The sequence below is a fragment of the Oncorhynchus keta genome, chromosome 13 (assembly GCF_023373465.1).
Source record: "Oncorhynchus keta strain PuntledgeMale-10-30-2019 chromosome 13, Oket_V2, whole genome shotgun sequence".
NCBI lineage: Eukaryota > Metazoa > Chordata > Actinopteri > Salmoniformes > Salmonidae > Oncorhynchus > Oncorhynchus keta.
In genome coordinates, this window is record NC_068433.1 from 4,441,152 (window position 1) to 4,453,677 (window position 12,526).

A 12,526-nucleotide genomic window follows, 5' to 3' on the forward strand; every position below is an offset into this window, starting at 1 on the left:
AAAAATAATAGCGATTCCGTATCACATTGGGTGAGGCAGGTTTCCGGAAGGTATAAACAAATAAAAAAATCGGAAAGAGATAGAAAGTACATATGGGTCCAGTGAGTGTTTGGGACGCGGCGATGCAGACGGTTAGCAGGCCTGTGCTAACAAGCTAACAGTTAGCAGGCCGGGGTAAACAAGGTAGCAGTTAGCGGACCAGGGCTAAACAAGCTAGCAGTTAGCAGGCCGAATTAGCAAGCAAGGAGATAGCAAGGGCTAGAGAGTTAGCCTTTGGGGGACGTCGCGATGGGGTGAGTCTGTTTATTCCTCTTCATGCGGTGACATCGATAGACCGGTCGTGGGCCCGGGTACTGTAGCCCAGGAGTATGCTACGGTGGTAAGCACAGGTGCTCTGGCCGGGCTAGCTTCAAGCTAAGTGGGTGGAAACGCTAGCCAGGAGTAATCATCCGGGGTTGCGATTTAGCTAGGTAGCTAGTTGTGAAGATCCAGCTGAAAAATGTTCCGGAATCTGGGGATAAAATATAAATAGGTTCGTTATGCTCTGGTTAGCGTCGCGTTGCGAGAGCTTTCCGAGCTAAAGTTTAGCTGAAGTCCGCTAGCATAGCTGGTGGTTAGCTGGCTAGCTTCAGTTGAGGGGTTCCGGTTCCGAAGTAAATATAAATACTTTAGGAAAAAGTAGCTACATTGGGTGAGGCGGGTTGCAGGAGAGTATTTGGAAGCTTAGGTTTAGCAAAATGTTTTTAAAGATATGCGAAGAAAAATATGTAAAAACTAAAAAGAAACGATATATACAAGGGACACGATACGACAGGACGACTTACTGCTACGCCATCTTGGAATCATAGTGCTGTACAGAAACCCAGCCTAAAACCCCAAACAGCAAGCAATGCAGGTGTAGATTCACTGTGGCTAGGAAAAACTCTCTAGAAAGGCCAAAACCTAGGAAGAAACCTAGAGAGGAACCAGGCTATGAGGGGTGGCCAGTCCTCTTCTGGCTGTGCCGGGTGGAGATTATAATAGAACATGGCCAAGATGTTCAAATGTTCATGAATGACCAGCATGGTCGAATAATAATAAGGGAGAACAGTTGAAACTGGAGCAGCAGCACGGCCAGGTGGACTGTGGACAACAAGGAGTCATCATGCCAGGTAGTCCTGAGGCATGGTCCTAGGGCTCAGGTCCTCCGAGAGAAAGAGAGAAAGAGAGAATTAGAGAGAGCATACTTAAATTCACACAGGACACCCGATAAGACAGGAGAAGTTCTCCAGATATAACAGACTGACCCTGGCCCCGACACATAAACTACTGCAGCATAAATACTGGAGGCTGAGCTAGGAGGGGTCAGGAGACACTGTGGCCGATGATACCACCGGACAGGGCCAAACAGGAAGGATATAACCCCACCCACTTTGCCAAATCACAACCCCCCACACAACTAGAGGTATCTTCAACCACCAACAACCATCCTGAGACAAGGCCGAGCCCCACACCACTAGAGGGATATCTTCAACCACCAACTTATCATCCTGACACAAGGCAGAGGGATATCTAGCCATCCAAAGATCTCCGCCACGGCACAACCCAAGGGGGGGGGGGGCAACCCAGACAGGAAGATCACATCAGTGACTCAACCCACTCAAGTGACGCACCCCTCCTAGGGACGGCATGAAAGAGCACCAGTAAGCCAGTGACTGAGCCCCTGTAATAGGGTTAGAGGCAGAGAATCCCAGTGGAAAGAGGGGAACCGGCCAGGCAGAGACAGCAAAGGCGGTTCGTTGCTCCAGAGCCTTTCCGTCCACCGTCACACTACTGGGCCAGACTACACTCAATCATATGACCCACTGAAGAGATGAGTCTTCAGTAAAGACTTAAAGGTTGAGACCGAGTCTGCGTCTCTCACATGTAGGTAGGCAGACAGTTCCATAAAAATGGAGCTCTATAGGAGAAAGCCCTGCCTCCAGCTGTTAGAAATTCTAGGGACAATGAGGAGGCCTGCGTCTTGTGACCATACCTAAGTGCGGACTCCAACCTAAGTGTATGTAAAGTTACGACTTCAACTGTATATACATATACACACACACATAAAAATCGTCCGAATAATCGCAGCGTTGAAAAATCATAATCTGTCGACCTTTCAGTTCAGTTTGCATTTATTAATTTATTTTATTTGAACTTCTCCTAATTTATTGATAAATCCCCCACCATAATATTTCCTAGTAATATTTTATGCTACGAGGAAAGCAACACGCCCTCCTTTCTGACCATGACTCCATTTTCTTGCCTAAATCAACTAAATCAAGAAGTGCAGGTCTGTTCAACGTTGGTCCGACGATAGAGTCCAGCTGGAGGACGAGAGGTGGAGGATGAGAGGTGGAGGACGAGAGGTGGAGGACGAGAGGTGGAGGATGAGAGGTGGAGGACGAGAGGTGGAGGACGAGAGGTGGAGGGCGAGAGGTCCTCTCCCCGAGAGGTCCTCTCCCGAGAGGTCCTCTCCCCGAGAGGTCCTCTCCCCGAGAGGTCTCCCCTGTCTCTCTCTCTTCCCCCCTCTCCCTCCCCCCGTCTCTCTCCTCTCCCCTCTCTCACCTCTCCTCCGTCTCTCACCTCTCCCCCCTCTCCTCTCCCCATCTCTCTCCTCTCCCCCCTCTCTCCTCTCCCCTCTCTCTCTCTCCCCCCCTCTCTCTCTCCTGTCTCTCCCCTCCCCCGTTTCTCTCCTCTCCTCCGTCTCTCTCACCTCTCCTCCGTCTCTCACCTCTCCTCCGTCTCTCACCTCTCCCCTCTCCTCCTCTCTCCCGTCTCTCTCCCTCTCCCCGTCTCTCCTCTCTCTCTCTCTCTCTCTCTCTCTCTCTCTCTCTCTCTCTCTCTCTCTCTCTCTCTCTCTCTCTCTCCTCTCCTCTCTCTCTCTCTCGCTCTCCTCTCCCTTCTCCCTCCTCCTCTCTCTCTCTCCTCTCCTCCTCTCTCTCTCCTCTCTCTCTCTCTCTCTCCTCTCTCCTCTCCTCTCCTCTCCTCTCCTCCGTCTCTCTCCTCTCCTCCGTCTCTCTCTCCCCTCCCCGTCTCTCTCTCCCCTCTCCGGTCTCGCTCCTCTCCCCTCCCCCGTCTTGCTCTTCTCCCCAGTCTCTCTCCCCTCCCCCCTCTCTCTCCTCTCCCCCGTCTCTCTCCTCTCCCCCCCCGTCTCTCTCTCCTCTCCTCCGTCTCTCTCCCCTCCCCCCGTATCTCTCCCCTCATCTCTCTCCCTCCCCGTCTCTCTCCCTCCCCTTCTCTCACAGGAGAGGGGAAAGAGAGAGGAGAGGGGAGGAGGAGGTGGAAGAGAGGAGAGGGGGAAAGAGGGGAAGGAGAGGGGGAAGAGAGAGAGGGGGAAGAGAGGAGAGGAGAGGTGGAAGAGAGGAGAGGGGGAAGAGGGGAGAAGTGGAAGAGAGGAGAGGGGAAAGAGGAGAGGAGAGGTGGAAGAGAGGAGAGGGGGAAGAGAGGAGAGGGGGAAGAGAGGAGAAGATGGAAGAGAGGAGAGGTGGAAGAGAGGAGAGGGGGAAGAGAGGAGAGATGGAAGAGAGGAGAGGTGGTAGAGAGGAGAGGGGGAAGAGAGGAGAGGGGGAAGAGAGGAGAGGGGAAGAGAGGAGAGGTGGAAGAGAGGAGATGAGAGGGAAAGAGAGGAGAGGTGGAGGAGAGGAGGAGGAGAGGAGGAAGAAAGGAGAGGGGGAAGAGAGGAGAGGGGGAATAGAGGAGAGGGGGAAGAGAGGAGAGGTGGAAGAGAGGAGAAGTGGAAGAGAGGAGAGGTGGAAGAGAGGAGAGGAGAGGTGGAAGAGAGGAGAGGTGGAAGAGAGGAGAGGTGGAAGAGAGGAGAGGGGGAAGAGAGGAGAGATGGAAGAGAGGAGAGGTGGTAGAGAGGAGAGATGGAAGAGAGGAGAGGGGGAAGAGAGGAGAGAGGAGAGATGGAAGAGAGGAGAGGGGGAAGAGAGGAGAGGGGGAAGAGAGGAGAGCTGGAAGAGAGGAGAGGTGGAAGAGAGGAGAGCTGGAAGAGAGGAGAGGTGGAAGAGAGGAGAGGTGGAGGACAGGAGAGGTGGAAGAGAAGAGAGGTGGAGGAGAGGAGAGGTGGAAGAGAGGAGAGGTGGAAGAGAGGAGAGGGAGGTGGAAGAGAGGACAGGTGGAAGAGAGGAGAAGTGGAAGAGAGAAGAAGGGGAAGGATGGAGAGGTGGAAGAGAGGAGAGGAGAGGGGAAGAGAGGAGAGGGGGAAGAGAGGAGAGGGGGAAGAGAGGAGAGGGGGAAGAGAGGAGAGGGGGAAGAGAGAGGAGGGGGAAGGATGGAGAGGGGGAAGAGAGGAGAGGGGGAAGAGAGGAGAGGGGGAAGGATGGAGAGGGGGAAGAGAGGAGAGGGGGAAGAGAGGAGAGGGGGAGGAGGGAGAGGGGGAAGAGAGGAGAGGGGGAAGAGAGGAGAGGGGGAGGATGGAGAGGGGGAAGAGATGAGAGGGGAGAGGAGAGGAGAGGGGGAAGAGAGGAGAGGGGGAAGAGAGGAAAGGGGGAAGGATGGAGAGGGGGAAGAGAGGAGAGATGGAGGAGAGGAGAGGAGAGGGGGAAGAGAGGAGAGGGGGAGGAGAGGAGAGGGGGAGGAGAGGAGAGGAGAGGAGAGGGGGAAGAGAACAGAGGTCTGTGAAGGCTGGGGCAGAAGTAGCGGAGAGGAGAATGACAGGGGGATCAGAACAGGGCAGACTAAGGCTGAAAGGAGAAGAACACCTTGACCTCGTCTCTCTTCCATCCTATTCAATCTCTTTCCTCAGCCCTAACTTGACAAGCTCTTGACAACACTTGACCCTACAGCATCCTGGCATAGGAAAAAAGGATGACATAGAGGGAGGAGAGGAGGAGCCGAGTTCACATGAGAAGGGTGGAAAGACAGTAGCTCAGAAATAACAGGAGGGAGAGGTTGTAAGATTGGCTGAAGTTGACAGGAGACTGCCCTCGGTCTCAGCTCTGGCACAGGAAAGAGGGAGAAGAGGGAGGGACAATGTTGGAGGGGTCTTCAAGTACATACACAGAGGACGACAACCCCCCCCCTTCCCCCGACACACACACACACACACACACTACAAACCCCACAGTAATTATTACCTGTCAAGGGTAGGACCCTTTGTTTGGTTCCTCTTTGTTTTCTAGTGGGACAGAGTTTAGTGTTGCGCTGCAAAGTCAAGTGTGTGCATGTGCGTCAGAGAACATAACGTTCCAGAATGTTCCACAAGCGCTGCAGGTCAAATAGCCTAATCTTTTGTAGTAACAAATTCTGGTGCATCTGACGTCACTAAATATAATGTTGGAGAACAGAGAACTAGAGTCTCCTGGCTGGTTGCTGACCTCACTAAATATGATGTTGGAGAACAGAGAACTAGAGTCTCCTAGCTGGTTACTGACGTCACTAAATATGATGTTGGAGAACAGAGAACTAGAGTCTCCTAGCTGGTTACTGACGTCACTAAATATAATGTTGGAGAACAGAGAACTAGAGTCTCCTAGCTGGTTACTGACGTCACTAAATATAATGTTGGAGAACAGAGAACTAGAGTCTCCTAGCTGGTTACTGAGTCACTAAATATAATGTTGGAGAACAGAGAACTAGAGTCTCCTAGCTGGTTACTGAGTCACTAAATATAATGTTGGAGAACAGAGAACTAGAGTCTCCTAGCTGGTTACTGACGTCACTAAATATAATGTTGGAGAACAGAGAACTAGAGTCTCCTAGCTGGTTACTGACGTCACTAAATATAATGTTGGAGAACAGAGAACTAGAGTCTCCTAGCTGGTTGCTGACGTCACTAAATATAATGTTGGAGAACAGACAACTAGAGTCTCCTAGCTGGTTACTGACGTCACTAAATATGATGTTGGAGAACAGACAACTAGAGTCTCCTAGCTGGTTACTGACGTCACTAAATATGATGTTGGAGAACAGAGAACCAGAGTCTCCTAGCTGGTTACTGACGTCACTAAATATGATGTTGGAGAACAGAGAACTAGAGTCTCCTAGCTGGTTACTGACGTCACTAAATATAATGTTGGAGAACAGAGAACTAGAGTCTCCTAGCTGGTTACTGACGTCACTAAATATGTTGGAGAACAGAGAACTAGAGTCTCCTAGCTGGTTACTGACGTCACTAAATATAATGTTGGAGAACAGAGAACTAGAGTCTCCTAGCTGGTTACTGACGTCACTAAATATGTTGGAGAACAGAGAACTAGAGTCTCCTAGCTGGTTACTGACGTCACTAAATATAATGTTGGAGAACAGAGAACTAGAGTCTCCTAGCTGGTTACTGACGTCACTAAATATAATGTTGGAGAACAGAGAACTAGAGTCTCCTAGCTGGTTACTGACGTCACTAAATATAATGTTGGAGAACAGAGAACTAGAGTCTCCTAGCTGGTTACTGACGTCACTAAATATAATGTTGGAGAACAGAGAACTAGAGTCTCCTAGCTGGTTGCTGACGTCACTAAATATAATGTTGGAGAACAGAGAACTAGAGTCTCCTAGCTGGTTACTGACGTCACTAAATATGATGTTGGAGAACAGAGAACTAGAGTCTCCTAGCTGGTTACTGACGTCACTAAATATAATGTTGGAGAACAGAGAACTAGAGTCTCCTAGCTGGTTACTGACGTCACTAAATATGATGTTGGAGAACAGAGAACTAGAGTCTCCTAGCTGGTTACTGACGTCACTAAATATAATGTTGGAGAACAGAGAACTAGAGTCTCCGAGCTGGTTACTGACGTCACTAAATATGTTGGAGAACAGAGAACTAGAGTCTCCGAGCTGGTTACTGAGCTGGTTACTGACTCAGTCACTAAATATAATGTTGGAGAACAGAGAACTAGAGTCTCCTAGCTGGTTACTGACGTCACTAAATATAATGTTGGAGAACAGAGAACCAGAGTCTCCTACCTGGTTACTGACGTCACTAAATATAATGTTGGAGAACAGAGAACTAGATACTTCTAGCTGGTTACTGACGTCAATAAATATAATGTTGGAGAACAGAGAACTAGAGTCTCCTACCTGGTTACTGACGTCACTAAATATAATGTTGGAGAACAGAGAACTAGATACTTCTAGCTGGTTACTGACGTCACTAAATATAATGTTGGAGAACAGAGAACTAGAGTCTCCTAGCTGGTTACTGACGTCACTAAATATGATGTTGGAGAACAGAGAACTAGAGTCTCCTAGCTGGTTACTGACGTCACTAAATATGTTGGAGAACAGAGAACTAGAGTCTCCCAGCTGGTTACTGACGTCACTAAATATAATGTTGGAGAACAGAGAACCAGAGTCTCCTAGCTGGTTACTGACGTCACTAAATATGTTGGAGAACAGAGAACTAGAGTCTCCTAGCTGGTTACTGACGTCACTAAATATAATGTTGGAGAACAGAGAACTAGAGTCTCCTAGCTGGTTACTGACGTCACTAAATATAATGTTGGAGAACAGAGAACTAGAGTCTCCTAGCTGGTTACTGACGTACCTAAATATAATGTTGGAGAACAGAGAACTAGAGTCTCCTCGCTGGTTACTGACATCACTAAATATGTTGGAGAACAGAGAACTAGAGTCTCCTAGCTGGTTACTGACGTCACTAAATATAGTGTTGGAGAACAGAGAACTAGAGTCTCCTAGCTGGTTACTGACGTCACTAAATATGATGTTGGAGAACAGAGAACTAGAGTCTCCTAGCTGGTTACTGAGTCACTAAATATAATGTTGGAGAACAGAGAACTAGAGTCTCCTAGCTGGTTACTGACGTCACTAAATATGTTGGAGAACAGAGAACTAGAGTCTCCTAGCGTTACTGACGTCACTAAATATGTTGGAGAACAGAGAACTAGAGTCTCCTAGCTGGTTACTGAGTCACTAAATATAATGTTGGAGAACAGAGAACTAGAGTCTCCTAGCTGGTTACTGACGTCACTAAATATGATGTTGGAGAACAGAGAACTAGAGTCTCCTAGCTGGTTACTGATGTCACTAAATATAATGTTGGAGAACAGAGAACCAGAGTCTCCTGGCTGGTTACTGACGTCACTAAATATAATGTTGGGGAACAGAGAACTCAGAGTCTCCTAGCTGGTTACTGACGTCAATAAATATAATGTTGGAGAACAGAGAACTAGAGTCTCCTCGCTGGTTACTGACGTCAATAAATATAATGTTGGAGAACAGAGAACTAGAGTCTCCTAGCTGGTTACTGACGTCACTAAATATAATGTTGGAGAACAGAGAACTAGAGTCTCCGAGCTGGTTACTGACGTCACTAAATATAATGTTGGAGAACAGACAACTAGAGTCTCCTAGCTGGTTACTGACGTCACTAAATATGATGTTGGAGAACAGAGAACTAGAGTCTCCTAGCTGGTTACTGACGTCACTAAATATAATGTTGGAGAACAGAGAACTAGAGTCTCCGAGCTGGTTACTGACGTCACTAAATATGTTGGAGAACAGAGAACTAGAGTCTCGAGCTGGTTACTGACGTCACTAAATATAATGTTGGAGAACAGAGAACTCGAGTCTCCTAGCTGGTTACTGACGTCACTAAATATAATGTTGGAGATCAGAGAACTAGAGTCTCCTAGCTGGTTACTGAGTCACTAAATATAATGTTGGAGAACAGAGAACTAGAGTCTCCTAGCTGGTTACTGACGTCACTAAATATGATGTTGGAGAACAGAGAACTAGAGTCTCCTAGCTGGTTACTGAGTCACTAAATATAATGTTGGAGAACAGAGAACTAGAGTCTCCTAGCTGGTTACTGACGTCACTAAATATAATGTTGGAGATCAGAGAACTCGAGTCTCCTAGCTGGTTACTGACGTCACTAAATATAATGTTGGAGAACAGACAACTAGAGTCTCCTAGCTGGTTACTGACGTCACTAAATATGATGTTGGAGAACAGACAACTAGAGTCTCCTAGCTGGTTACTGACGTCACTAAATATAATGTTGGAGAACAGAGAACTAGAGTCTCCGAGCTGGTTACTGACGTCACTAAATATAATGTTGGAGAACAGACAACTAGAGTCTCCTAGCTGGTTACTGACGTCACTAAATATGATGTTGGAGAACAGAGAACTAGAGTCTCCTAGCTGGTTACTGACGTCACTAAATATAATGTTGGAGAACAGAGAACTAGAGTCTCCTAGCTGGTTACTGACGTCACTAAATATGTTGGAGAACAGAGAACTAGAGTCTCCGAGCTGGTTACTGACGTCACTAAATATAATGTTGGAGAACAGAGAACTAGAGTCTCCCAGCTGGTTACTGACGTCACTAAATATAATGTTGGAGAACAGAGAACTAGAGTCTCCTAGCTGGTTGCTGACGTCACTAAATATAATGTTGGAGAACAGACAACTAGAGTCTCCTAGCTGGTTACTGACGTCACTAAATATGATGTTGGAGAACAGAGAACTAGAGTCTCTAGCTGGTTACTGACGTCACTAAATATGTTGGAGAACAGAGAACTAGAGTCTCCTAGCTGGTTACTGACGTCACTAAATATAATGTTGGAGAACAGAGAACTAGAGTCTCCTAGCTGGTTACTGACGTCACTAAATATAATGTTGGAGAACAGAGAACTAGAGTCTCCGAGCTGGTTACTGACGTCACTAAATATGTTGGAGAACAGAGAACTAGAGTCTCCTAGCTGGTTACTGACGTCACTAAATATGATGTTGGAGAACAGAGAACTAGAGTCTCCTAGCTGGTTACTGACGTCAATAAATATAATCTTGGAGAACAGAGAACTAGAGTCTCCTAGCTGGTTACTGACGTCACTAAATATGTTGGAGAACAGAGAACTAGAGTCTCCTAGCTGGTTACTGACGTCACTAAATATGATGTTGGAGAACAGAGAACTAGAGTCTCCTAGCTGGTTACTGACGTCAATAAATATAATCTTGGAGAACAGAGAACTAGATACTTCTAGCTGGTTACTGACGTCAATAAATATAATGTTGGAGAACAGAGAACTAGAGTCTCCCAGCTGGTTACTGACGTCACTAAATATGATGTTGGAGAACAGAGAACTAGAGTCTCCTAGCTGGTTACTGAGTCACTAAATATAATGTTGGAGAACAGAGAACTAGAGTCTCCTAGCTGGTTACTGAGGCACTAAATATAATGTTGGAGAACAGAGAACTAGAGTCTCCTAGCTGGTTACTGACGTCACTAAATATAATGTTGGAGAACAGAGAACTAGAGTCTCCTCGCTGGTTACTGACGTCACTAAATATGTTGGAGATCAGAGAACTAGAGTCTCCTAGCTGGTTACTGAGTCACTAAATATAATGTTGGAGAACAGAGAACTAGAGTCTCCTAGCTGGTTACTGACGTCACTAAATATAATGTTGGAGATCAGAGAACTAGAGTCTCCTAGCTGGTTACTGAGTCACTAAATATAATGTTGGAGAACAGAGAACTAGAGTCTCCTAGCTGGTTACTGACGTCACTAAATATGATGTTGGAGAACAGAGAACTAGAGTCTCCTAGCTGGTTACTGACGTCACTAAATATAATGTTGGAGAACAGAGAACTAGAGTCTCCTAGCTGGTTACTGACGTCACTAAATATAATGTTGGAGAACAGAGAACTAGAGTCTCCTAGCTGGTTACTGACGTCACTAAATATAATGTTGGAGAACAGAGAACTAGAGTCTCCTAGCTGGTTACTGACGTCACTAAATATGATGTTGGAGAACAGAGAACTAGAGTCTCCTAGCTGGTTACTGACGTCACTAAATATGATGTTGGAGAACAGAGAACTAGAGTCTCCTAGCTGGTTACTGACGTCACTAAATATGATGTTGGAGAACAGAGAACTAGAGTCTCCTAGCTGGTTACTGACGTCACTAAATATAATGTTGGAGAACAGAGAACTAGAGTCTCCTAGCTGGTTACTGACGTCACTAAATATGTTGGAGAACAGAGAACTAGAGTCTCCTAGCTGGTTACTGACGTCACTAAATATGATGTTGGAGAACAGAGAACCAGAGTCTCCTACCTGGTTACTGACGTCACTAAATATAATGTTGGAGAACAGAGAACTAGATACTTCTAGCTGGTTACTGACGTCAATAAATATAATGTTGGAGAACAGAGAACTAGAGTCTCCTACCTGGTTACTGACGTCACTAAATATAATGTTGGAGAACAGAGAACTAGAGTCTTCTAGCTGGTTACTGACGTCAATAAATATAATGTTGGAGAACAGAGAACTAGAGTCTCCCAGCTGGTTACTGACGTCACTAAATATGATGTTGGAGAACAGAGAACTAGAGTCTCTCCAGCTGGTTACTGACGTCACTAAATATGTTGGAGAACAGAGAACCAGAGTCTCCTAGCTGGTTACTGACGTCACTAAATATAATGTTGGAGAACAGAGAACTAGAGTCTCCTAGCTGGTTACTGACGTCACTAAATATGTTGGAGAACAGAGAACTAGAGTCTCCTAGCTGGTTACTGAGTCACTAAATATAATGTTGGAGAACAGAGAACTAGAGTCTCCTAGCTGGTTACTGAGTCACTAAATATAATGTTGGAGAACAGAGAACTAGAGTCTCCTAGCTGGTTACTGACGTCACTAAATATAATGTTGGAGAACAGAGAACTAGAGTCTCCTCGCTGGTTACTGACGTCACTAAATATGTTGGAGAACAGAGAACTAGAGTCTCCTAGCTGGTTACTGACGTCACTAAATATAATGTTGGAGAACAGAGAACCAGAGTCTCCTAGCTGGTTACTGACGTCACTAAATATGATGTTGGAGAACAGAGAACTAGAGTCTCCTAGCTGGTTACTGACGTCACTAAATATAATGTTGGAGAACAGAGAACTAGAGTCTCCTAGCTGGTTACTGACGTCACTAAATATGTTGGAGAACAGAGAACTAGAGTCTCCTAGCTGGTTACTGACGTCACTAAATATGTTGGAGAACAGAGAACTAGAGTCTCCTAGCTGGTTACTGACGTCACTAAATATAATGTTGGAGAACAGAGAACTCGAGTCTCCTAGCTGGTTACTGACGTCACTAAATATGATGTTGGAGAACAGAGAACTAGAGTCTCCTAGCTGGTTACTGACGTCACTAAATATAATGTTGGAGAACAGAGAACCAGAGTCTCCTGGCTGGTTGCTGACGTCACTAAATATAATGTTGGGGAACAGAGAACTCGAGTCTCCTAGCTGGTTACTGACGTCACTAAATATGATGTTGGAGAACAGAGAACCAGAGTCTCCTAGCTGGTTACTGACGTCACTAAATATGATGTTGGAGAACAGAGAACTAGAGTCTCCTAGCTGGTTACTGACGTCAATAAATATAATCTTGGAGAACAGAGAACTAGAGTCTCCTAGCTGGTTACTGACGTCACTAAATATGTTGGAGAACAGAGAACTAGAGTCTCCTAGCTGGTTACTGACGTCACTAAATATAATGTTGGAGAACAGAGAACTAGAGTCTCCTAGCTGGTTACTGACGTCACTAAAT